This window comes from Apodemus sylvaticus, chromosome 7 (genome assembly GCF_947179515.1).
Source record: "Apodemus sylvaticus chromosome 7, mApoSyl1.1, whole genome shotgun sequence".
Classification (NCBI taxonomy): Eukaryota; Metazoa; Chordata; class Mammalia; order Rodentia; family Muridae; genus Apodemus; species Apodemus sylvaticus.
The window spans coordinates 72,509,501-72,532,851 of NC_067478.1; the positions used below are offsets into that span (position 1 = coordinate 72,509,501).

General features: G+C 49.6%; 2 long non-coding RNA genes across 3 annotated transcripts; one reads left to right on the top strand and one right to left on the bottom strand.

The window, feature by feature from the left end:
- Positions 1-12,794: 12,794 nt before the first annotated feature.
- On the bottom strand, positions 12,795-20,123 carry LOC127689030 (uncharacterized). The gene is made up of 3 exons (XR_007978822.1): positions 20,034-20,123; positions 18,211-18,304; positions 12,795-13,305 (listed from the first exon to the last, which is right to left on the bottom strand). It is a non-coding gene; the product is annotated as an uncharacterized LOC127689030 (long non-coding RNA).
- LOC127689031 (uncharacterized) lies at positions 13,275-23,321 on the top strand. Of its 2 annotated transcripts, XR_007978824.1 has the most exons (4): positions 13,275-13,369; positions 19,950-20,780; positions 21,374-21,526; positions 21,660-23,321. It is a non-coding gene; the product is annotated as an uncharacterized LOC127689031 (long non-coding RNA). The 2 variants fall into 2 exon arrangements; XR_007978823.1 differs by having other exon boundaries at positions 21,374-23,321.
- The last annotated feature ends 30 nt before the right edge of the window (positions 23,322-23,351 follow it).

Consider the following 23,351-nt stretch of genomic DNA (forward strand, 5'->3'; position numbering starts at 1 on the left):
AGAGGCTTGTCACCATGAAGAGAGCCTATGAGAGGCTATTGGTGAAGCCTAATTACAGTGGAAGATAGCAGTGTTTTGGAGATGCCACTACCATGCGATGACCACCAAGAACAGCAGCAGCAGTGGAGTACAGGCAGCTGGAGCCTAGAAGACAAGCTATGTGCTACAAAGGGCAGAGCTGGAGAAGTGACCCAAGCCCTTTGGAGGAGCCCAGAAGATTGTGAGTTGGATCCCAGACACTGAACCATTGAAGTTTGAGTTTTGCTTTTGGTTGTGACTGTGCCCTGATATGTTTCCCTCTTGAAGGAAGAAAGTCTTCTAGTGGAGCCCACAGTTAAGAGACTTTGAATTTTTAAAAGACTTTGAATTTTAGAGATATTGGACATTTTAAAGTGATTGAACTTTTAATATGTAAAGACTGTGGGACTTTTAAAGTAATTTATCTTGGGGATGAATAAGAAAGCAAGGGTTGAGGCTTAATAGTGGTGTGTTTGTGTGTCAAGTTGACAATGGGTCAATTGTACTGGTTGGTTTTGTGTGTCAGCTTGACACAGGTTGGAGTTATCACAGATAAAGGAGCTTCAGTTGGGGAAGCGCCTCCATAAGATCCAGCTGTGGGGCATTTTCTCAATTAGTGATCAAGGGGGGAGGGCCCCTTGTGGGTGGTACCATCCCTGGGCTGGTATTCTTGGGTTCCATAAGAGAGCAAGCTGAGCAAGCCAGGGGAAGCAAGCCAGTAAGGAACATCTCTCCATGGCCTCTGCATCAGCTCCTGCTTGAGTTCCAGTCCTGACTTCCTTTTGTGATGAACAGCAATGCAGAAGTGTAAGCTGATTAAACCCTTTCCTCCCCAACTTGCTTCTTGGTCATGATGTTTTTGCAGGAATAGAAACCCTGACTAAGACACCTGAGCCCACATCTGCCCTCAGAAACAGTAGGGACAGCAGCCTTTGGGAAGTACAGCCATTCATTCATTCACGTATCAAATGTTTCCTGGGTGCCTACTATGTGCCCAACCAGGGTACATACTGTATGAGGCACTAGGGACACAGACCTGACAAAAGTCCTTGCCTTGGTCACTCTCACAGCCTAGCAACAATGACAACAGCAACAGATACTTCCTGCCAAGCTCCAGAGTAGGCAGTCCTGGCTTTGTGGGCCACATGCCATTCTTGTGGATTTGCTGGGTATATTTAACTTATTTATTTTCTGTAATCTCTTAGAGATGTACTAGTTATTCTTATTCCTGGACCACCCCCAAACATGTGGTTTGCAACGTGTGACACTCAGGCCACAGTGCATCAATCCCTGGTGTACTGAGATGCTCTCCAGCAGAAAAGTACCATGGGACACAGAGTCTGTGTTAAATTTCTAGCAGCTGCTTTATAAGAGTCAGGTGAGATTAAATTTCATCGACATAGGCTTCATTGAGTGATCTTATTAAAATTAAAGATGAGATCCTTTATTCACCTTTTAGCACCAACCCTTCATAATATGATGTGTATTGTATACTTATAGCATGTGGCAGTTTGGACCAGTCACATTTCCTGTGACCAAACATCCCCCTGTGGCCAGCGGTCTCCATATTGGACAGCACAGACTGAGTGGGAGAAACAGACAATAAACAAGATAAATAAGTCAGCTATGGCAATATTTGATGATAATCGCTTGAGCTAAAACTGACCCTATGGCAATATTTGAAAGTGATGAGCTCTATGAAAGAAGACAGAGTGGAGAGGGAGGGGAGTGAGGAACTCTGGGTAGGAGTCCCTCTCATCCTGGAGAATTTCACTCGGGCCTAGGGCCTTGCTCTCTTTCTTTCAAGTATGTGTATGTGATGTGTGTGGTGTGTGTATATGTATGCATATGTGTACATGTGTCTGTATGTGCATGCGCATGTGTTCTGTGTATACACACATGTGTGTGCACATGTGTGTGTGTGTGTGTGTACACATGTGGAAGCCCAAGGTTGACAAGTGTCTTCCTTGACTGCTCTCTCTGTTTTATTTATGGAGTTTCTCACTGAACTTAGAACTTACATATTCTGGCCAGTCTAGCAGAAGACTTCTGCATACACTAGCTCATGTACGGGTTCTAGAAATTGGAATTCTGGTCCTCACGTTTGCATGGCGAGCACTTTACCCACTGAGTCACCTACCCAGCCTGTGCCAAGGTCTTCTAAGTGATCCACAGTGCTGTGAACCGAAGAGTGGACAAGAACTTGAAGGTTTGTCATACCACACCCAACCTGGGTCCAGGATGCATTCTAGCCCTCTGACATGACAGAGGCTTTTCTTAGTCACCTCCTAATGGGGAGCCTGCTGTTGCACTAGACAATCTTGATTTTGCACCCAGGGTGAGATGCTTTTCTCCACTTTTATATTGTAGCAAAATAATACATAAAATTTACTATCTTGGCACAGATGTTATGGAGGTAAACAACTTCTCTCTGCTTTGGCCTACTCTACTGGAGGAAACTAATGCTTGGTACTGTACATCTCACCAAGAACCTATGGGTGGGAACTTACAGTCCACAGGAGTGTACCTACTATTATCATGCTAAGTGAATGTAATATTAAACTGCCTGTAAATTCATATCTCCCTACCCATAGATTAGTACAGCTCTCAGCTATTATCACAGTCAGGGTTTTATGGCTATGAAGAGACACCATGACCACAGCAGCTCTTATAAAGGACAACACTTAATTGGAGCTGGCTTCCAGTTGCAGAGGTTCAGTCTATTATCACCACGGCAGGAAGTACAGTAGCACATAGGCAGACATAATGCTGGAGAAGGAGCTGAGCGTTTCTACATCTGGATGCACACACAGACAGCAAGAAGAGACAGTGAGACAGTAGGTGTGGCTTGTGCATCTGAAAACCTCAAAACCCACACCCAGTGACACACTTCTTCCAACCAGGCCTAATAGTGCCACTCACTGTGAGCCTGTGGGGGTCATTTTCTTTCAAACCACTTCAGATCTCACCAGAGAAGATGGTGTGTACTGTGAATAGTAATTAGTGCCGACTCTCACATCTGATCAGAGTGCAGAGAGGAAGTGACAGTGAAATGCCCATCCACAGGTGGGCCATCCACGCCCTCATAACGGAAAATGGGGCAGAACGATTCTAAGCCAAAGGTTGGGCACAACTCAAGCAAAACAGTGTCTTCTGCCTATGACCGGAGTGTTGCACACATGCGCACACAACTGCAGTTGCCTGGACAAGACCCACCAAAGGCCAAGCTGCTCAGCATTTTAGTGCGAAGGGGAAAAGGTGTCCTGAGCTCCCCCCCTAACCTGGGATAACAGCGCCCACTGAGCAAACCTGAGGACATGAATTGGATTTCCGGAAACTATGTGAAGGTGGAGGGAGAGAAACAACTCCACAGCATTGTCCTCTGACCGGCACACATGTGTACTCCCCTGACGCACACACAGCTATTTGCACGTTAGACTTCTTCTGTGGCTGCTTTGAGAGTGCCGTTTGGAGTCCTCACCACAGTCTGTGTGGATCTATCAGTCGGGAGGCTTTTGCCTATAAGTAATGAAATATCCCACTGGTCCTGGTTCATTCAGTAAAGAAAGCATGTGAATTCCAAACATGAGTGGATTTCAGGGCTCTTCCTCAGCTTATCTCTCATTGGACAGAAATGGATTACAAGCCCCTTCCTGAACAAGTCACCACTTAGGGAAGAGCATAACCAGTTGGTAACTGATGATGTCAGTCAACTCCACAAACTACACTGTGAGACGGGAGTAGAAAGAAATGTGGCAACGGCCCAGGGTGACAACCACGGGCCTCTTGTGATGGATTCTGCTCATACCTGCTCATTACCTACCTGATCCAATGTCCTCCCCAACAAAGTGTCCCCACCACCTATGTCTTGATTCTTCCCATAGGCTATGTCCTCTCCTTGGAAGGCTTCCCCCTGTGTGCCACAGCCCTGTCTTTAACGCCTGCCTTCTCTTTCCCCAAAGCTTCAAGTCAGATATCATCTCTGTAGAAACACTATGCTTGGTCCCCAGGTAAAACTGAGGCTCCGTGAAGGACAGACACATCAGCAGACTCACTACCAGAACCGAGACAAGAGCCTATATTGGGCAGACACCCATTCAATCCCGTTAAATAGGAATTAGGTATACTTTTCAGTGTGCGGGTTTTAATGGCTTGGAGACAGAGCAAGGTGCCCACGCTATCTTCTGGAGGACAGTGCTGAGCACAAAGATGAGTCCCATGTCTGTCCCGAACTTTGGCGCAGTCATGTACGTGATGAATTCAGTAGGTGCTGGGAGCAGAGACAGAAAGTAAACCCCATGCTTTGTGGACGAAGGCCACCTGGTCCTCTTCTTCTCCGGCTGTGTCCCTGATGCTGGTGGATCCCATGGGGAGTCAGTCCTCTTCTACAGGAAGAGCTTGGAGATGAAAGTGGGGAAGGGCCTGGCAAGATTGAAATTCCATCAGGCACTCACAGAGCCTGCTCCCCGGAGCCCCGCGCCTTTGTTCCGTTTAATCAATACGTAATTAAACTGAAATCCCAGCTTAAGAATTTCCAGCGGTGCTAAGACCAGAATTTCAGAGGGTTTGGTAGAGCCAAGGTTTCTGGATCTACCTGCTCTTAGTCCCTCACTGGCCTGGCTCACTCCATCCTTTTGGCCCTCAAGGTGACCTTCCTCAGAAGGTCAGGCTAGTGTGCAGCTGCACGTGTGACCAAGCATCTCAGGAAGAACATACTCTCAAGACCTCATCCCTGCCTCTGGCCAGTAGAATCTGTGTGGTCACCTTCACATAAGAAGGGGGAAACTGAGGAAAGCGAGCTGTGGCAGAAAGGGGACTAGCTGTCCTCTCCAGCCTCTTCGTTTGAGGGCTTTGAATGAGCCAGACAGGCAGAAGGCTCTATCTGTGTGTGCTGAGCACTGCCTGGGCAGACCATGTGTGATTTCAACTCCACTGCCCATTAAACTCTCACCAGTTCCCTGTGGAGTTAGATGCTCTCAGCTCCATTTTAAAGATGGGAAAGCAGACGTAGAGCAGGCCCAGTGTCACCAGCTGATTGATGCGGTGTAGGCTTTGAGTCCAAGCAATGTTTGATCTAGAACCCTTGAGCATCAAGAGTGCCAGTATAGTGAGAAAACCCTGCCCAGGGCTGCCAGGGAGGGCACAGACTCAGACACCTCGTCAGCAGGAATCTGCCCCATCTTTTTTTTGGATTTGGTTTTTTCGAGACAGGGTTTCTCTGTGTAGCCCTGGCTGTCCTGGAACTCACTCTATAGACCAGGCTGGCCTTGAACTCAGAAATCTGCCTGCCTCTGCCTCCCAGAGTGCTGGGATTACAGGCGTGTGCCACCACCGCCCGGCTTGTTTTTGTTTTTTTTTTGTTTGTTTGTTTTTTGTTTTGTTTTGTTTTATTTTTGGATTTGGAGTCTGCCCCATCTTGAACAATCTCTACCCACTAGATGGTCCTCTTCAAGCCCAGAATTTGCTGACAGGAAAGAAATAAAGGTTTCTTCTGGGACTCATATTGTTGTAATCTGAGGATGTTAAGCTTCTACGTGGGCAGCCCTGTGTTCAGAGACGTCAGGAACCCCACTTTAGACCAGTACTAACCAGTAGAAACACATATAGACCAAGCAGACAAATAGAATGACTATCCCCCAGGTCCAGTCCATCTCATGCCTGATCTAGGTAGTCAGAGCCACTCAGGATGGTGACCTGGCAGCAGACTATGTTGGAAACGTCACCAACAAGAACATAACCCTCCCTCAACGAGAACCAAGCCCAGCCCAATGCACTAAAGAAGGAAAATGGCCCCGTCCTTTCAGAAAACAGAAGTAGGGTTTCCAAACATATTGACTCATTGCCTTCATAAATCCCAGAGGAGCTGGGGCCTGACAGCGCAGGCCTGTGATAGATACCGGCTACAAGGAAAGCCATGGTGGGAAAGATAGGAAGTTCAAGGCCAGCCTGGGCTCCAGAGTGAATGCAAGTCCAGCTTAGGCAGCTTAGTGAGAGCCTTCCTCTAACCAAGCAGTGAGAAGATGCAGAAGTGGTAAAGGGCTTGTCTCGTGTTCAAGAGGCCAGTGCCAGGAAGAGAAGGAAGGGAGGGAGGAAGAAAGGATGGAAAAAAGGAGGAAGGGAAGGGAGGAAGGAGAGAAGAAAGGAGGAAGGGAGGAAGGAAGGACGATTGGGTGGCGGGGAGACAGCCATAACTACTCACAGCTGTAGTCTGGTCTATCTGGGTTCACAATTGTGAGCAGAGACATCTCAGACCCTGACAACTAGCTGAGAAGCACCTTGGAGGGATCAGAGCTGAGCCTGCCAAGCCCAGAGGCAAGTCTACAAGAAGACCAAGATGGCAGAAAGGAGGGAAGCCACCCCTAGAAGTTTCTGGACCAATATATCTGCCCGGGGCTCAACCTCACCTTTCCCTATACTTACAGTAATGCAGAAAGTCCACACAGAGCTGGAATTCAAAAGAGCTCTGGCTGGAAGGGAGAATCTGGGGGTTTTCATAGCTGAAGAACCAAAGAGAAGGCTTCTGAGGGGGGCAGGGAAGCTTCAGCAAAGACGCATGATGAAGCCCTTCAGCCTCTGTCCCCATGATCCTCAAGATAAGGTTATCCCTTATCTTGTCAGTTACGGAACCAAGGACCAGAATTTGGACATGACTGTGCAGCCAAGACAGCACAGCATGGTCAGGCAGGCAGTGAAGCCAGGCTGGACCACTGTGATCTTTGGTTTCAATTCCAAGGGAGATGGAATGTTTTGGAGCACAAAATGAATCTTGCAATAAGATGATATCCATGGAAGTGCCCAGAATCCTGCTTGAGGCACAGAAGGGATTTAGTGACTCATCCCACCACTGGGGCCCATTGTTAATGCATGAGTCTGAAGGTGAACAGAATGAGACCTCAGCCAGCAAAGCAGGCAGAATGTACAGCAAGCAGCAGGGTCAGAGTGGTGACAGTGACCCTCTTGTGACGCTCACACTAGGTTGGCCCAGCCTGGTGGGCAGCTGGCCAGACTCACCCTTCTTCATTGGAGCCCCAGACAGCTGCACTGGGGCCAAAGTAAACCTCCTTCCTGGGGACATCCCTAAGCACCCCTCCTGCCTCACTCCCTCTGGTTCATGCCAACCTTTAAGGATGATATATGGCCAAGCACAGAGAAAGGGCAAGCGGAGATTGGAGTGAGGGCTAAGAAAATGTGACAACAGTTCAGCTCCCAAGAGGCAGGCAGGAGCGGGGCGGCTGGCTCAGGGTGTGACAGCCATGGTGATTAAAGTCCTCCTGGCCTCCCTCCCCACTGTCAGGGCTCTTTCAGAGGAGCTGGCAAAGACTTTTTCTTTCTTTCTTTCTTTCTTTCTTTCTTTCTTTCTTTCTTTCTTTCTTTCTTTCTTTCTTTCTTTCTTTCTTTCTTTCTTTCTTTCTTTCTTTCCTGAGACAGGGTTTCTCTGTGTAGCCCTGGCTGTCCTGGAACTCACGCTGTAGACCAGGCTGGCCTTGAACTCAGAAATCTGCCTGCCTGTGCCTCCCAAGTGCTGGGATTAAAGGCGTGTGCTACCACTTCCCAGAAGGGCAAAGACTTTCATCCCTCAGTTATACAAGGGCAACAGAGGGTCCAGACCCTTCTTTTGGAGGAAGCCCTGTAGTTCTGGTACCCTGCCTCCCAGTGTCTGCTTCTCTTAGCCAGAGTACAGCCTTGGAGGAGGTCAGCAGGGCAGGATGGGTCAGCAGAGGTGATTTTAAGGTATAAGGGCCAGTGTAGGGGGGGGGTCTGGGAAACACTGGGAGTCACAGAAGACCACTGACAGCCACCAGGCCTCATCTCTCAGCATCTGTGAGGTGTGGAGGTCTGGCACAGCTACATTCTTTTAGAAACATGGTCTCAGGGAGTACAGGCTGGTTTCCAACATCATTATAGAACCAGAGTTGACCTTGAACTCCTGCTCCTTCTGCACCCACCTGGGATTAGAGAGGCTTGCCACCACATGTGGTCCAAGCTGTGTGAGACCAAGCCCGGGGCCAGCAAGTGCCCTGTCACGCTCCGAGCCCCTACCTCAGAAGTTTTCCCATAAACTCTCATACTATTATTCTCTAGTCAACTTACTTATGGAGAATGTTTATTTGAAAAGACAACCTTCTGTCAGTACTTGAAAGGAAAGAAAAAGAACCTCAGCTTCCATAAGTAGATGTTAATGGAAAGGAAAATAGAGTGCAAACCGTAAAAACAAAAACCAAACCATATTCTAAACTGTGTAAGATCAAAGCCAGGGGTGCTGGTGAAAGGGCTTAAAAGGGGAGAGTATAGGGGGTTAGGTCAGTGTGGCTAGGTGACGTGGGGGAAGGTGTCCAGGCGGGCCCTTGTCTGGGCACCTCTGCCCCTAAGGGACCACACACACAGGCATAGTATTGAATAGAGTTTATTCAGAGTAGGGGGTGGAAGTTAGTGGTAGAGAGAGGCAGAGAGAGAGGGAGAGAGAGAAAGAGAGAGAGGGAGAGAGAGGGAGAGAGAGACTAGAGAGAGAGAATGGAGAGAGTGGAGTGGAGGCCGGCCATGACCACGTGGAGGGGGAAGATCCCAAGGGGCAGAGGGGTGAGAGAATGTGGGAGAGCAGAGAGCAAAGAGAGAGAGGAGGAGCAAGTAGCCCTTCTTATAGTGGGCCAGATCTCTGGGGCGGGGCATACCTGGCTATTGCCAGGTAGGTGTTGGGTGGAGCTTAGACAAAACCCCAACAGCTGGCCCTGTCCTGTCTCAGGGCCTCACTCTGCAAGCACTCAATAGACTTGTGCTCTGGGTATGAACAACACTGTCCTGCATTTTGCTGTCCTGCATTTTGCTGCTACAGTGCTTATATGTACGGTGGGAAAATTCAGGTCAAGATCAGAAGTCAATAAAGACCAGAGATTTGAAGACAGGCGTTGTGAAGAAAGGCTTTTGTGCTTTTCTGGGCTGTGCCTGATAGACAGTGACTGAGAGCTCTGCCTCAGGAAGGCAGGGAGAAAGAAGGCTGACCTCTGGGCGTACGGCACTGGCACCATGTCGAGCTGGAGGCTGAGTTGCTTGCACCAATGACAAACCTCGCTGCTCTGCCCCCTCAGCCCCACCAGAGCCCCTAGAGGAGACCCTCTTTATCACCCCTGACCTGCCTTTATGTCCCATAGCCTGGTCACAGCACTAGGAAACCTCCGGGCAGAAAGGCCTCTTTGTTGACACTAAAGAAGAGTGACCCGGTGCTGGTCACAGTGGTGAGCAACACTGTTGTTCCCATGGCTGCGACTCCCTTGGACTAGGAAGGGGAAGGCCTCTGCTCTGCAGAGCTGAGCTCCTGCAGCACAGTCAGCATCCTTAACCTCTGTGGAAGCTGTAAAGCCAGAGGCCACACTGGTGCCAGACGGAGTGTAGACTGTCCTGAGGGAACAAGGCCTCACAGGAGGACCCACGATCAGAGCCCAGGTTTTGCTTTGTGGAACTGAAAATGTCCTCTCCTCTTCCAAGGTCAGAGTCAAGCTGGCACCAATCATACATGTGGTGGTCTAAGACTGGTATTCCTAAAGTGGACCCCAAGTCACGGACATAGGGTACAGGTAGTGAATTTATTTGGGAAGTGACCTCTGGGAGTACCAGGAGGGAAGATGAGGGGAAAATGGAGAACGGAAGGTTGCTATGGTAACTGGGTCCTTGGGAAAGCTGAGGAGGATTGCAGGGTGCTTGCCTGAGCTGTCCCCACCATGGTGTGGCAGAGGGAGCTACATTTGTCCTCCATCTTCTTGTTCTTCATTGAGGCTGCTCCTGGCACTGTTGGGATATCCAACTGTGGGTCGGCCAGCTCCTGGGCCACAGGAAGGCCCCGGCAAAGGATGCAGATGCTCAAGCTGGAAAACTTGGGTGGGGACAAAATGGGACCAGTGAGGTGTGAGCAGGGTCAACAGCACTTGCCACAGTGAATGTAGAGTAGCCATGTCACTACGGAGCCTCACGCTCCTTTCCTCTAAGAGGGGACAGTGCTAACTCCTCCACAGGTAATTTCTTTCTTTAAAAGTTTCTATTACATGTCTGTTTGTGTGAGTGTGTGTGTGTGTGTGTGTGTGCATGTGAGTATATGTGTGTGAGTTTATGAGTATGTTTGTGTGTGTGAGTATGTGCATGTGTGCCTGAGTTTCTGAGTATGTGCATGAATGTGAGTTGTGTGTGTACATGAGTGTGAGTAATGAGTGTGTGTACATTTTGTGTTTGTGTATGTGAATGTTTATGTGTGTGAATGTATGTGTGTGTATGTATACTTGTGTGGTTTTGTGTGTGTAAATGCATATATTTGTATATTTGTGTGTGAATGTGCATGTGTGTAAGTGTGTATATTTGTGTATGAGTGTGTACGCATATGTGTGAGTTTGTGAGTATATGTGTATATATGTACATGTGTGTATGTGTATGAGTATGTATATGAGTTTGTGTGCGTGTATGTGTTCTTGCATGTCAGAAGCACACTTCTGGAGATCAGAGCACAACCCGCGGGAGTCAGTTCTCTCCTCGCATGATGAGGGTCCTGGGATTGAACTCAGTTCATCAAATTTAGTGGCAAGTCCTTGTACTCATTGAGTCACCGCAATAGCTCCTCTGAGTTTTTGTTTGTTTGGTTTGTTTTTTGAGACAGGTTTTTGTGCAGCCCAGGATAATCCTCCAATGTACTATGTAGACCAGGCTGACCTTGAATTCCTCATTATCCTGTCTCCTCCTCTCAACAATGCTATCAATGCAGGCACATGCTACGATACTCGACTGGTGTGACCTGGCTTGCCTGCTCTTCCTTTTAGAGTCTTGGTGTATCTCTCCAAATGGCCTCACATTGGCCATCTTCCTGTTTCAGGAACTGAAGTAGCTGGGATTGAACTTTAAACAAGGTAATAGTAGCACAGTGCCCAGCCCACAGTAACTACTCAATAAAGACTGCCTTTATTTTGGAAATGTTTTTGATGATCCAGAAGTCATTTTTAAGCTTCAGGAAAAGAGTTCTTTGGTTGAGTCATCGGCAGTTGCAGAGGGTGCAATCCCCAACAGAGCCCTAGGCTCCCAAACAGAGACATGGATAATTACTCTCCAAAGACATTACCCTCCGATGGGCATATGGCCATCTTGGGAGCTGAAGTTCTCCTGTGGCTCTGTGCCTCTCTCTCTCTCTCTCTCTCTCTCTCTCTCTCTCTCTCTCTCTCTGTAATAGCCTATGGTGTCTTCGTCTGACCTGGCTGCTATAACAAGATATCTTAGGCTGGGTAGCCCATGACCAATGGACACTGACTCCTTAGCATTCTGGAAGCTAGGAAACCCAATCTCACAGTACTAGAAGATAGGGTGTCTGGTGAGAGTTCATTCCTCATAGTCGGCTTCTTCTTCCCCATGTATTCACAGAGCAGAAGGAGTAGAAGACCCTCAACCTCTGCCTCTGAATACCATTGCACAGGGTATTGTGTGTCACTGTGAAGCCTTCGAGCAAAGATCCAGACTATAGTACACAGATGATGGCCAGGGAGACCGAGAACTTCGGGTTCATAGACAACAGGCCAGGGTACCGAATGATCAAGGAGTCCACAAGTCATTGCTAGAAACATCGAGAAAACATACTGTTGAGGGCATTAAAACAATCCAGGTCCCTGATAACAGAAGGACGTGTCCAGTGAGAAGCCATAGTGAGTCTGTCTAGGGTTATTTGTTGTTCCTCGCCTGGAGGTTAGGCACAAGCACACCGTAAACAATGGGCAAGCAAAGAGGCATCGAAGGGTGTCCTCTGCCCACTCTACTTCACCATACTCACCCCTTCGGTATGGACAGAGTGGGGTCCCCTGCAAGCCAGGATGGAAGCGTGAAAATCATCTGGATGGAGGGGGAGGAAGAGGCGATGGAGCTGACATAGCAGCCTGGATTCCAAGGAGGGTGTGACTAGGGGCCAGGGAGAAAGGAAGCCCAATAGTGGGGATCTACTGTCTATCCCAATCCTTTTAAGAATGCAGCACCTAAAGCCATCGTTGGTAGCACACACCTGTAATCCCAGCACTCTGGGAGGCAGAGGCAGGCGGATTTCTGAGTTCGAGGCCAGCCTGGTCTTCAGAGTGAGTTCCAGGACAACCAGAGCTATACAGAGAAACCCTGTTTCAAAATAAACAAACAAACAAAAAATAAAACAAACAAACAAAAACAACCAAAAGGAATGCAGCGCCTGCAGTATACCCAGAGGAATTCCCCTCCCACCTTCTCCCAAGACGCAGCTGCTGCCACAGTCCTAAGTAGGAAATGACCTGAACCATCTTCCTCTACGGCAGTCAGGGTTCTCATCATGGGTTTCAGGTCTCAGTGGTTCTAAGGCAGGTTTCTGGCAGCCACTAGCACCTTAGGCAAGGTTCTGAGGACATCCCCAACCCCTTAGGAGTACCCAATGAGTCTTCTCTTGCTATGCACCATCTAGAGCTTGTGAGCAATAGGTTTCTTCTCTGGGGTGGGTGTCTCTCAGCTGTGGGGACAACTTGCTGCCTGTGCAGTGAGACAATTATAGGCCCAGCTCCAGCAGACACAAGGTAGCAATCTCCCAGTGGAGCACGACTTGAGTCCATGAACCAGTATCCAGGTTGGCAGGGGCTGTCTGATAATGTACACACTCGTGTGTGTGTGAATGCACGGCGCCAGTGTACACGCACTGAGACTGACACGTGCTTGTGAGCAGACCCATGTTTATGGATTGACAGGTTCTTTTTTTCTTCCATATCATCTGCGTCAGGGAAGATCTGTCATCTCCTCTCCTGTAATGATGTTGACCTGATTAAAATTTTTATTGGATTTCACAAAATAATTTCATATACAACATGCCCCCAGGGACTCTGCTAGAGAAGCTGACAGCACAGGACCATGGAAAATGAGAGTCTGGGGGCCGATATAAGGAGAGGGAGTGACAGGAAACAACTTGAAAAAGGTTGAGTCAGAGAGTAACTCATGTGCCTCTGATGGGATGGGCAGAGCCAGGTAGAACGGGAAGTTGTGGGGTTTAAGCTCAGCTCCTGGGGGGGGGGGGAGGGAGGGGTTGCAGGCTGGAGCACTGATGTGAGATCTTCAGCTGTAAGAGGAGTTCAGGTGTCCTTACTCTGTGAGGAGGCCTTGCAGGAAACAGCAAACAGGAGGGGACCCAGTGGCAGGGAGGAAGATGGCTACTCGCTGTTTCCTCTCTTCTCTCCCCAGCCCAAGGCTCTGGTTCCTGCTCCAGTTACCACTGGCTGAGTGACCTTAGGAAAGCTGTTCAGCGTCTTCATCCTTGGTTTATTCCTGAGGAGCAGAAGTTCAGGAAGATTCCAGAACATCACAGAGGTTTTTGAAGGGCCTGGCTCAGGTAAGTGCGCTAACCCGATAGCTGCTCTTCCTATCTCCTTGTTGTAACTCGGTCGGTCTGTTCCTTTATTCTCCAAGCACTCCTTCAATTTTCCCTATCCCCAGAGTGCTGCGGACTAACAGTGCAAATTTTCAGCCTCACAGGGTTGACATCCCATCAGGAAAACAACAAAAAACAAACAAACAAACAAACAAACAAACAAACAAAAAACCCCAGCACACTTGAGATAAGGAAGAAGAGAAAGTGCTTTATATGGTGTTAGATACATGGAGAAAACCAAGTACAGTCTTGAAAAGGTCTCAGAGGATGCAATCTAACAAAGAGGAGGGCAGGCCCTCCTGAATGAGTACTTGAGGTACAGATATAAAGTCTTGAAGCCTGCAAGCCCTCAGCTGAAACTCAGAAGTCCCACAAGTGAAAAGGCCCTGAGGTAGATGCTCTGTCATGTAGAGTAACATCAAAGAGACCAATGTCTGGGAGCAGAGTGAGTTGGGGGATGGGAGCAAGAGCAGGGAGTGGGGCACAGTGTACAGCATGCAGTCAGGAGGAGCCAGAGCCAATCCAGTCTGACAGAGTAGGCTTCCGGGAGGTCTTTGGCTTTACCCAGGTGTGACAGGAACCCCTCCAGATGTATTCTCCTCCCCATCATCTGGGAGTGTGAGAGCTTAGGGTCCTTGGCCTTACCCCAGCTGCAGGGTGCTTACCTCCTGTTGACACAAGGTAGACAGGCCAGAGTTACAGACTCTTGTGACAACCCCACTCCCAAACTGAGGTGGGAAAGATTAGAGTTAAAAGTGAAGTGGAAGGCTGGAGAGGTGGCTCAGAGGTTAAGATCACAACTGCACTTCCAAAGGTCCTGAGTTCAAATCCCAGCAACCACATGGTGGTTCACAACCATCTGTAATGAGATCTGATGCCCTCTTCTGGTGTATCTGAAGACAGCTAGAGTGTACTTACATGTAATAAATAAAAAAATCTTTAAGAAACAAGAGTGAAGTGGGGCTGAGCAGGGCCTGGCTGGGTCCCCGGGTGCCCTCTTTATCACCCCCCTCTCCTGCCTTTCCTGGCCAGGCTCATCAATTCTGGGCACCTCGGCCCCAAGTCTATCTTAGCTTTGGACTTGGATTCTCAACAAGAAGGTCTGATCAAAGCAGTCCATGTGGGAGGAGCATGGGGCAGTGGATAGGTAGGACCGTGTGGCCTGACTGTGTGCCAGCTTGGGCCCACTGCTGGGAAGCCTCTCTGCAGGCAGCAGGTAGACAGTACCCACAGCCAGGAAGACAGAGCATACACCTGCTATTGGGACTCGGCAATAAATAAATAGGACTTCTTCCTATTTTTTGTTTGTTCATTTTTCAATGGTTTCTCCAGGTCACCCTGGCTGGCCTGGAACTCACCCAGTAAACCAGGCTTGCCTCAAACTCAGAAGTCCACGTACCTCTGCTTCCCAGGTGCTGGAATTAAAGATATGTGTCACTATGGCCCAGTGACAACCGTCTCTTCCTTAACACAGGCTGTTTGGGGCACTTGCCTTGTACCAGTGGGGGTGGGGAGCATGGAGCTAGACCAAAGAGTCCAGAGAAAATGGTGGCTTTGGCTTTGGCTTGGTAGCATAGTAGCAGGTGCCAGGCCAGGAATGCCAAAAGACGTCCAAACCGAGCATCTGAGATGGTACTAGAAGAAGCCCTCCAGATACTGGAAGGACAGAGAAAGGGTGAACCCAAGATACATGCCTAACAAGGGTCTGGAACCAAGAGAGTGTGGATTAGACAGTCACAAATGCCCAGAAGGGTGGAAGTCTGGGAAGGAAGGTGGCATAGGCTCCCAGCAGAGGGGAGCAGGACGGTTGGGGTGAGAAGTAGGGTGAGCCTTGTACAAGTGTTTGCTGGGGCTCAAACCCGCGTTTCTAGTGGCTTTCTAACTCCAGTGTGGAGACCGAGTTGGTGGACACAGAGGACCACTGAGGTACTCATGGGAAAGATGGGGTTTGGGGTATAACAAGAGTGTGTGCACAGTGCAAGTGCTGCTGGGACAAAGATGTTCTCAATGGAGAAGGATGAACAGGATATTCCAGAGATAGTGATAGAAAGCGGGGTACAGGCCAGAGATCTGAAGAGGGGCACAGTGGGTAGAGGAGAATAGCTCTGAGGTGTGATGTAGTGCCTGGTCAAATGTGGTGGTGAAAGGCTGCCGTCCATGGGGTCCTTTGAAATCCTTCACTGGAGGATCTGGAGTGTGAAACTGGACCTTGCCATCCAAACCTCTTGGGCTGTCTACTCAAACAGCTCCCCCTCCACACCCCTACACAGAAAGCCTTGTAGAGGGGATAGGCTGCAGGGCTTTGCCCAGAAAAATTTATTTTTACCAAGTGCCCAAGTCTTTTAAAAGAAGGCGAAACCATTGGGCTGCATGCCTCCTAGGGTCCCAGAAAATCAAGAACGAAGGCAAGGGCCAGGCTGTTGACCCAAATATGCGCTGCGTTGCTGGGTAACCATCAGTCAGCTCTGCAAGCCAGCATCTCTGCAACCAGAGACTTGGAAAGAAGCTCACACAGGCACCTGGGGCCTGGGACCAGATACTACCAGGCAGAGCAGGGAGATCTCCCCACGTGTCCCCTGGGGAAGAGTGTCCGCATCCTCTGGAAGCTGCTCTCCAGAAGCTGGGGAGGTGACAGGGACTGAGTGGCTTCCCAGGGAGATCCACAGGGCTGCAGGAACCAGCTCAACAATGAGGCTTAGTGGTCCCTGGCTCAGGCTGTGTGGCAGGTGGCGAGGGCCAACTCCCTGCCCCAGTGTGGGACCCTTGCCTCGTTCTCCTCAGCTCCTGCTCTGGGCAGCTGCCATGGTTAGCTATGAGGGAGCACTGCCTGTTTCTGTGGGGATTTAGCCTCCCCTGGTTATTGGCTCTGTGTTCACTGAAAGCTTGAGGCAATAAGAAGCATACACAGACAGGTAGGTAACCCACACCACAGGGGATGGGCCCACTACACCTTGTGCACATCACTAGTCTGCCAGAAATTCCGCCATCAAAGCAGGTTGTGAGGCTGACAGGATGGCCTGGGGTATAATGACATTAGCAGCCAAATCTGATGACCCGAGCCTGATCTCCCGGACCCATATGGTGGAAGGGGAGGACTGCCTTCTGCCAGTTGTCTTTTGATCTCCATATGCGCACCGAGGTGTGTGCCTGCATTTGAGAGCAAGTGCATTCACTAGCACACACAGACACACACATACACTCACACACACAGCACATACACACAAAATGTCATTTCAAAATTAAAAACAAATAAAGCAGCTTGTTGTCTTAGAGGCAGAGATGATGGGTAGAAAGTTCCAGAACCAGAGCTTGGCTCTTCCTGGGAAGGAGAAAACACCAGTTACAGTCAGGCTGTGAGGCCCCCCATGGGCTTCCTTTCTTCTCTGCAAGCCTGCGGGAGGGAGGCTCCAGCTTTGAAGTATGAACTGAACTGTGGCCTCTGTGTGCTTCTGACCATAGGCGGCAGGAAGTGGTAGCAGCAGTGGTTGGGGACAGGACATGGGGTAGAACACGAAGGGGAACATGGCCGGTACAGCTCCAGACCCAGCACCCCTAACTGGGAGAACTGTAGGTGTGCCTGGCCCAGCTCAGCACTGCAGTGGACACGGAAGTGGAGCTACAGGGCATCTGTGCTCATCCCCTTTCCATATCCGAGGGGCCTCTGTTCCCTCTGGTACCAAACCCCGACCCTTCCAACTGAAGTCCATCATGGCCTGGGACAGGCTGCTCTCCTCCTTCCAACATGAGCGGCTGTGCCACCTACGTGCAGTGCTCACCGGAAGCCTCATCTTTTGCAGCTTCCTCTCTATGACATGAGGCCCAGCCCCCCCGCCCCGCCCTTCTTCATTCACACATACCCTCTGCCCAATTCCTCAGGGTCTACAGGCTCCTGGCTCCCTTGCCCTTAGCCAGCAACAATGACAAGGATTTAAAGGACATCTGCTCAAGTCTTCTAAAAACCTATTTAGTGAGCTGGAGAGATGGCTCAGTGGTTAAGAGCACTGACTGCTTTTCCAGAGGTCCTGAGTTCAATTCCCAAGAACAGCATGGAGGCTCACAACCATCTGTAATGGGATCTGATGCCCTCTTCTGGTGTGTCTGAAGACAGCAACAATGTATTCATATAAATTAAAAACAAACAAACAAACTTATTTAGTACTCATGTACCTCTGACAGCATGGGATGACTCTGAAACATACAGGAAACACTGACCCCATTGTACAGATAGTGAAACTAAGGCCCAGGCAGAGTAAAGGTGCTATATATTGTAAAGACAACTGAGGCCTCAAATTCCCTGCTATTTACCAATGTACCACCTTAATAAAATAGTTCACCCTCTCAGGATCTCAGTTCCTAATTCATAACTCAGGGAGGCAGCTGACAATGAAAACCCCAGCCTTCTGGTGGTGCTGTTGAAGATGACTAAGTAGATCTCTTAGCCCAGTACTGGCAGTCAGGATTTCCCAGGGAGCAGGGGCACAGTCTTGAGAAGTAGGAGTCCACTCCAGCAAAACTGGCAGGATCAGCAGGTGGCCTGGCAGCAGGGAGTGGGCTCAGCGGGAGCTCAGAGTGAGTCTAGACTCAGCAGCTGGGGGCCTGCAGAGCAGGACAAGTTTGCCCCTGGCAGAGCTGGAGACTCAGCAGTTCTGACACTGATGGGGTGGGTGGAGGCTGGACCACTGCTGAGGAATTGTGTTGAAATGGGAGTTGCTTGAGTCTATAATGTCTCCATCTCTCTGCATCCCCCAGCGTTAAAGGGACAGGCTTGCTGTGTTTCTACCTTCTAAGTTCAATGACAATACCTTCTGTCCTTTAGATGGCCTCCGCAGTCCCTTCTATACCACAACGGGCATCACTTTTGGGTTTCAGAGTCCAGGCGGCTCAGGGTTCTGGTCACTAGAAGGTAAAAGCATCATGCCTGACTTTGTAACAAGATATCTGCAGGGCTGGGTTCAGACTCTGCCTTAGGCCAGGAGGAAAGAGAATTCTCACTGTGAGGTCATGTGCCCCCTCCCCAGCCTCACCCCACCCACCTCCAGTTCTTCACACTCGGAATCAGATTCACACATTTACTAGGGAAGCACTAGTGTTAACTGGGAACCCAACGCTCCCCTCCTCACCCCAGCCCACCTCCTAAGAGTCCCTGCCAGTCTCTAGGGAACCCTCTCCCCCATTCTCAGGCTGGAAATGTGACCTGAATCTGGTCAGTGAGGGACCACGTGTGCATTAGGGCACATGACCCAAGTGAATCAATATGATTGGTTCTGGAATGGTCAGACTCCTGGACTTACAGCCAATAGGACATGACTGCAGAGCTTCCAGGGGTGAAGGCCACCAAGGAAAAGAGGACAAAAAAGGCCTTCGTTATAATGTTTGTGCCCCTAGAACCAGCTGTGCCTGAAAGCCCTGTATCCCCTTTATGGCCTAACCAAGTGAGACAAGACAATGCTTCCCTCCCCCTCCTTCCTTCCTTCCTTCCTTCCTTCCTTCCTTCCTTCCTTCCTCTCTCTTTTCCCCCCTCTCTCTTTTCTTTTCTTTTCTTTTCTTTTCTTTTCTTTTCTTTTCTTTTCTTTTCTTTTCTTTCTTTTCTGTGTCCGGGGTTCTAATTTAGGACCTGGTGCATACTAAGCACATAGCCTGTGCTTAGAATACCTGCCACTGAACTATACTGTACACAACCATTTTAGTTTTGCTTAGGCTGTGTGGCACAAAGTTGGTATTACTCATACCCAAGGGAGTCCTCACAGGTCCAAGAATAAAAATGTTGAGAGGACAGGATAGGAGCCCTACATGGTGGAGGCAGGGACAGCTGCTTGGACAGTAAGTCTCTGAGCCTCGGGGCACAATCCTAACCCTCCGGGGCACATCAAGGGCTGACATGAAAAGTCTCCAGTGCCCCTGCCCCCTTCCCCACACCGTCAGGAAAGAGGGTCGGCCCTGGATCCTGAGCACTCCTGGTGGACTCTGTAGCCCTCTAAGGGCTGAGCTGAGGCTGAGGCAGCTCTCAACAGTTGCAGGAGGCCTTTCTCTGGGGACTGAAAAAGCCTTGGAGGTCCAACCTACCACCCCAGAGAGGTGGGCAGAGGCAACAGGACCTGACAGGCGAGATGCAGAAGAAAGGAAAACAGAGGGGGAGTGGGCAGAAGAAGAAAGGGCTACTTCAAAGCTCATAAAATCACAGAGCTGACTGCCCAAGAGGAGAACTAGCTGCTTCCTAAATTATGCAGATTTGTGCAAATGTTATGCAAATTAGCCATGCAAAGGTGGCAGGGGGCACTCGCTGACAGGCTAGCTCAGGAGCCTCCTCATCAGTCAGTCAGCCTCTGCTTCGGAAGTGGGGGAGCTGTCACCTCTGCTAGTGGGGGGAGGGAGGGGGCACAGGGTCCGGCTTATTCAAGACTGCTGCTTACCCTTCCCTCCTGAAGGGACCTCCCTCAAGAGACCCTCCAACTCACCTTCCTTACCTGATTTCTTCTGCTCAGAGGTGGCTACACAGTCAGGACTCTGGTAACCTGATCTACCTTCCCTTCCCATGTTACAGTGAGGAAATAGAGATCTGGACCTGGAGAACCACCAGCCCCACCTCTGGAGATCTGTGGTTGACAAGGATGAAGTCCTCACTCACCTTCCAGAAGAGTTGGCTTCTGCAGGGTGACTACAGCAGCATCTCCTGGCTTCCAACCCCAGGCTCACACAACTTCCTCAATCCTGCCGCTATAGCAGGAATTCTACCATCTGCGTCCTGGTCTGTATAGAACTTAGGGTTCATACATTTGTTCCCGAGAATACAAGCATCAGAACTGAGGCTGTGCGGTCATCACCTTGAAAGTACAAGGTCACCCCCTTGTGCACAAAAAGGTACATCCTCCTTCTGGGATGCTCCCAGGGCCAGTCACGGCTGGCTGAGCAGCCCACCCACCCCTTCCTCTTCATCACAGTGATGGAAATAGTAACAGAAACGGTCCATCTTTGTCGACTGCCCACCGTGTGCCAGGCGCCATTATAAACATTTAGCATCTTCGCCACAGCCCTCGAGGTCAGTATCTATTATTACTCCCATTTCACAACTGGACCAGAGAGCAGAGATGCCGAGTCAGTTGTTCATGGCCTCCCTTCCGATAGGTGAGGTGGTAGAGCCCTACCCAGTTATGCCTGTTACCAGGGCATAAATCTAGGAGACCCACTCAGTTCAGACTCCCTTCTCCTCCAGGAGGCCCACCTTGACCGTAATCCTGAAGCCACTGGCCAATTTCAAAGTCTCATCCGTAGACTGCTATAGCCTCCAAGGCTGCTTTCTTCTTGAATCCTATAGCCCAAGTCCAGTGGCTTGATCTGAAATTTGCTCATGAGGTCTGGAAAGACTTCTCTAAAGGTAAGATGGGTCTTCCTTCCTCTATCATCCCCTGTGGGCCACTTGGATATAGCATCTGAGGGAGGGCTACAGAGGAATCTAGGGAGCCCGGGCCTGGACAGCTTTTCCAGGGCTCCGCATGTCTGGATACTCCTTGCCTATTCTGGTTAAAGTTCTATTTGTACAGTGATAGAGGACAAGGGACTTTCTTGACCTCAGATCACCCTCTTCTTGCAACATCTCCTGCTCCTGGGTATTCAGCTCTTTGCGTATTTCAGCTCTTTTTATTTTATTCTTTGTCCCTGGGAACTTAGGGGCCTTCCAGAAGTACTTTGTCCTAAGCCTAAGTTGGGTAAGTAAGAGACCATTAGGGACATTCAGGTCCAATCCCTTAGAGTACAGATGAAGACAAAGTCAGGGTAGAGGTGAGGTTTAAACCCTTGGGCCTGAATCTCCTCGCTGTGTTTGAAGACTCTGCCAGGCTTTGAATCTCTCTTAGGGCCACAGCTACTTATGAGAGTCTACAGGAAATTCCTAATACTAACAAATAAAAGCCCCAGGGGAGAGGCCCTAGGGTCTCTGGCCATTCTGCCACCTGCACCTTGTTCTCAAAGCTCGGAGCCTGTAGCTGAGGCACTAACGCTGGAGACTCCAACGCAGCCCATTTCCTAAGAGCTACTCTTTGCTGACGTCTGGGACTCCCTGGCTAGCCAGCTTAGCCAATCAGTGAGCTTCCGGCTCAGTGAGAGACTGCCTGAAAACAAGAGGTAGAGTATGACAGAGGGAAACACGCTAACCTTTGGACTACACACATGTGTACACACATATACACCATCCAAGGCTGTCCTACGGGGTCTTTGTATCATAACAAAATACCAGAACCTGCCCATCTCCCATCAGGAAAGGAACTGTCTGAAGAACTAAGGAGTACCTTGAAGCAGCTGAAAGGAGTGGAGATCAGTTTGTAGCATGGCAAGATAGATGCCTTCACGCTTATCGGGAAAAGCCAATTCCAGAATGAGTTCTATGAAGTAGAATCCTATTTAAATCATTTAAAAGGAACACAGTTTGGGCCAGGCATGGTTGCACATGCCTTTAATCCCAGCATTCCAGAGGTAGAAGCAGCGATCGCTGTGAATTCCAAGCCAACCTAAACAGGGTCTGTCTCAAAAGTAAAAACAAAACAAAACAGCAAAACGCAGCTCTGCCTGCATGCAGGTATTTGGTTCATCGTGCATGGGGTGGAAGGGCCAGAGAGACAGCCAGCTCAGAGCTAACAATAGGAGTGAGCAGACTCAGGGGGAAAGGGGCCCGTCTGATAAGGAGGTGCACTGCTTGAGTTTTGTGGTAAAAATAATAAGCACAGTAATCTTCAAATACTTTTCAAAATTAACTACCGTCTCCTCTCCACACCTCTGATGGCTACATGGGGGTGAGGAAGACCCTGCAGTTCATTCTGCCCAGCTCCCCCTGGCTGCCTGGCTCCCCCTGGCTGCCCCTCCCCTGCCTCATCACTGCCAAGTTCCTTTGGTCTTGGCTGCCCTGGCTCTGCCCTCAGGGTTAAGGAACTGTCAGCTTGATTTCCACAGCCTTCCATCAGCTGACGGGGTGGCCATCTCTCAACCCTGATCAAACTGGATGCCATCGGCTTTGTAACATCTGTCCCCTTGGGCCCCAGCAAGAAGCCATGGAGTAGGGACAAGGTCTGAAGATGGCCTGGGCCTGGGCTCTCAGGCCAGTGTTTCCTCAGCAACCTGGAAACAGCTCCCTGACCAACAAGCAGAAACATTCAATTCCCTGAGGAAGAAAGAGCCCGATTCAGCACTGCCTTGTGGCGGGTATGTAGGAGAGACATGGTGAGGACCTGCACTCAGAGAGCTCTGAGGAAATCTGAGAAGGAGCTCAAGGACTGGCCTGACTTCCCGTTCTGCAGATGGCTGACAGGCTCAAGAAAGGAAACGGACTTCCCCAAATCCCCACAGTGAGTCTGCGCAACGCTTCTGCCCACGCTAAAGCTACCAGGGAGAGCTTTGGCCTCTCTGTGCCCTTTTCTTACCAGCTTGGCACCGCAGACAATTCAAGAACCATCAACAAGAAGCTGACAGGGCAGGAGCAGCCAGGCCCAAAGGGCCAGAGGCAAGCTTACATCTCAGCCAGTCCTCAGTGGCCCAGGGAAAATATTGACCTTCTAGCTTCTAATGCCAAGTTCCATGAAAGCTACAACTCCAGACTGAGAAAATACACTAGGTTTTCATAAATATTTGAAAGTGTACTATCGATTATCATCCTGGTATGGCTGCAGCCCTGGGTTTGAGGGGAGTGGGCAGGGACAGAAGGCTGGGCCCTCCCCACACCACAAGACCCCCAAAGTTATTTAGTCATCCATTCAGAATTTGTGTGTGTTTGTTCTCCCTGGAAGTCAAACAGGATTAGACTGGGAAGAAGCGGCTGGTAGGAGGCTGGATGGGAAGATTTCTTACTTTATTCTGGACTATCTTGTTAATTTTTTTAAACATATAAATGTGTTCTCTTTTCAAAATAGTAAATAAAAGGTTTAAACCACTCCTGAGCCACCATCTTCATGGTCCTGTT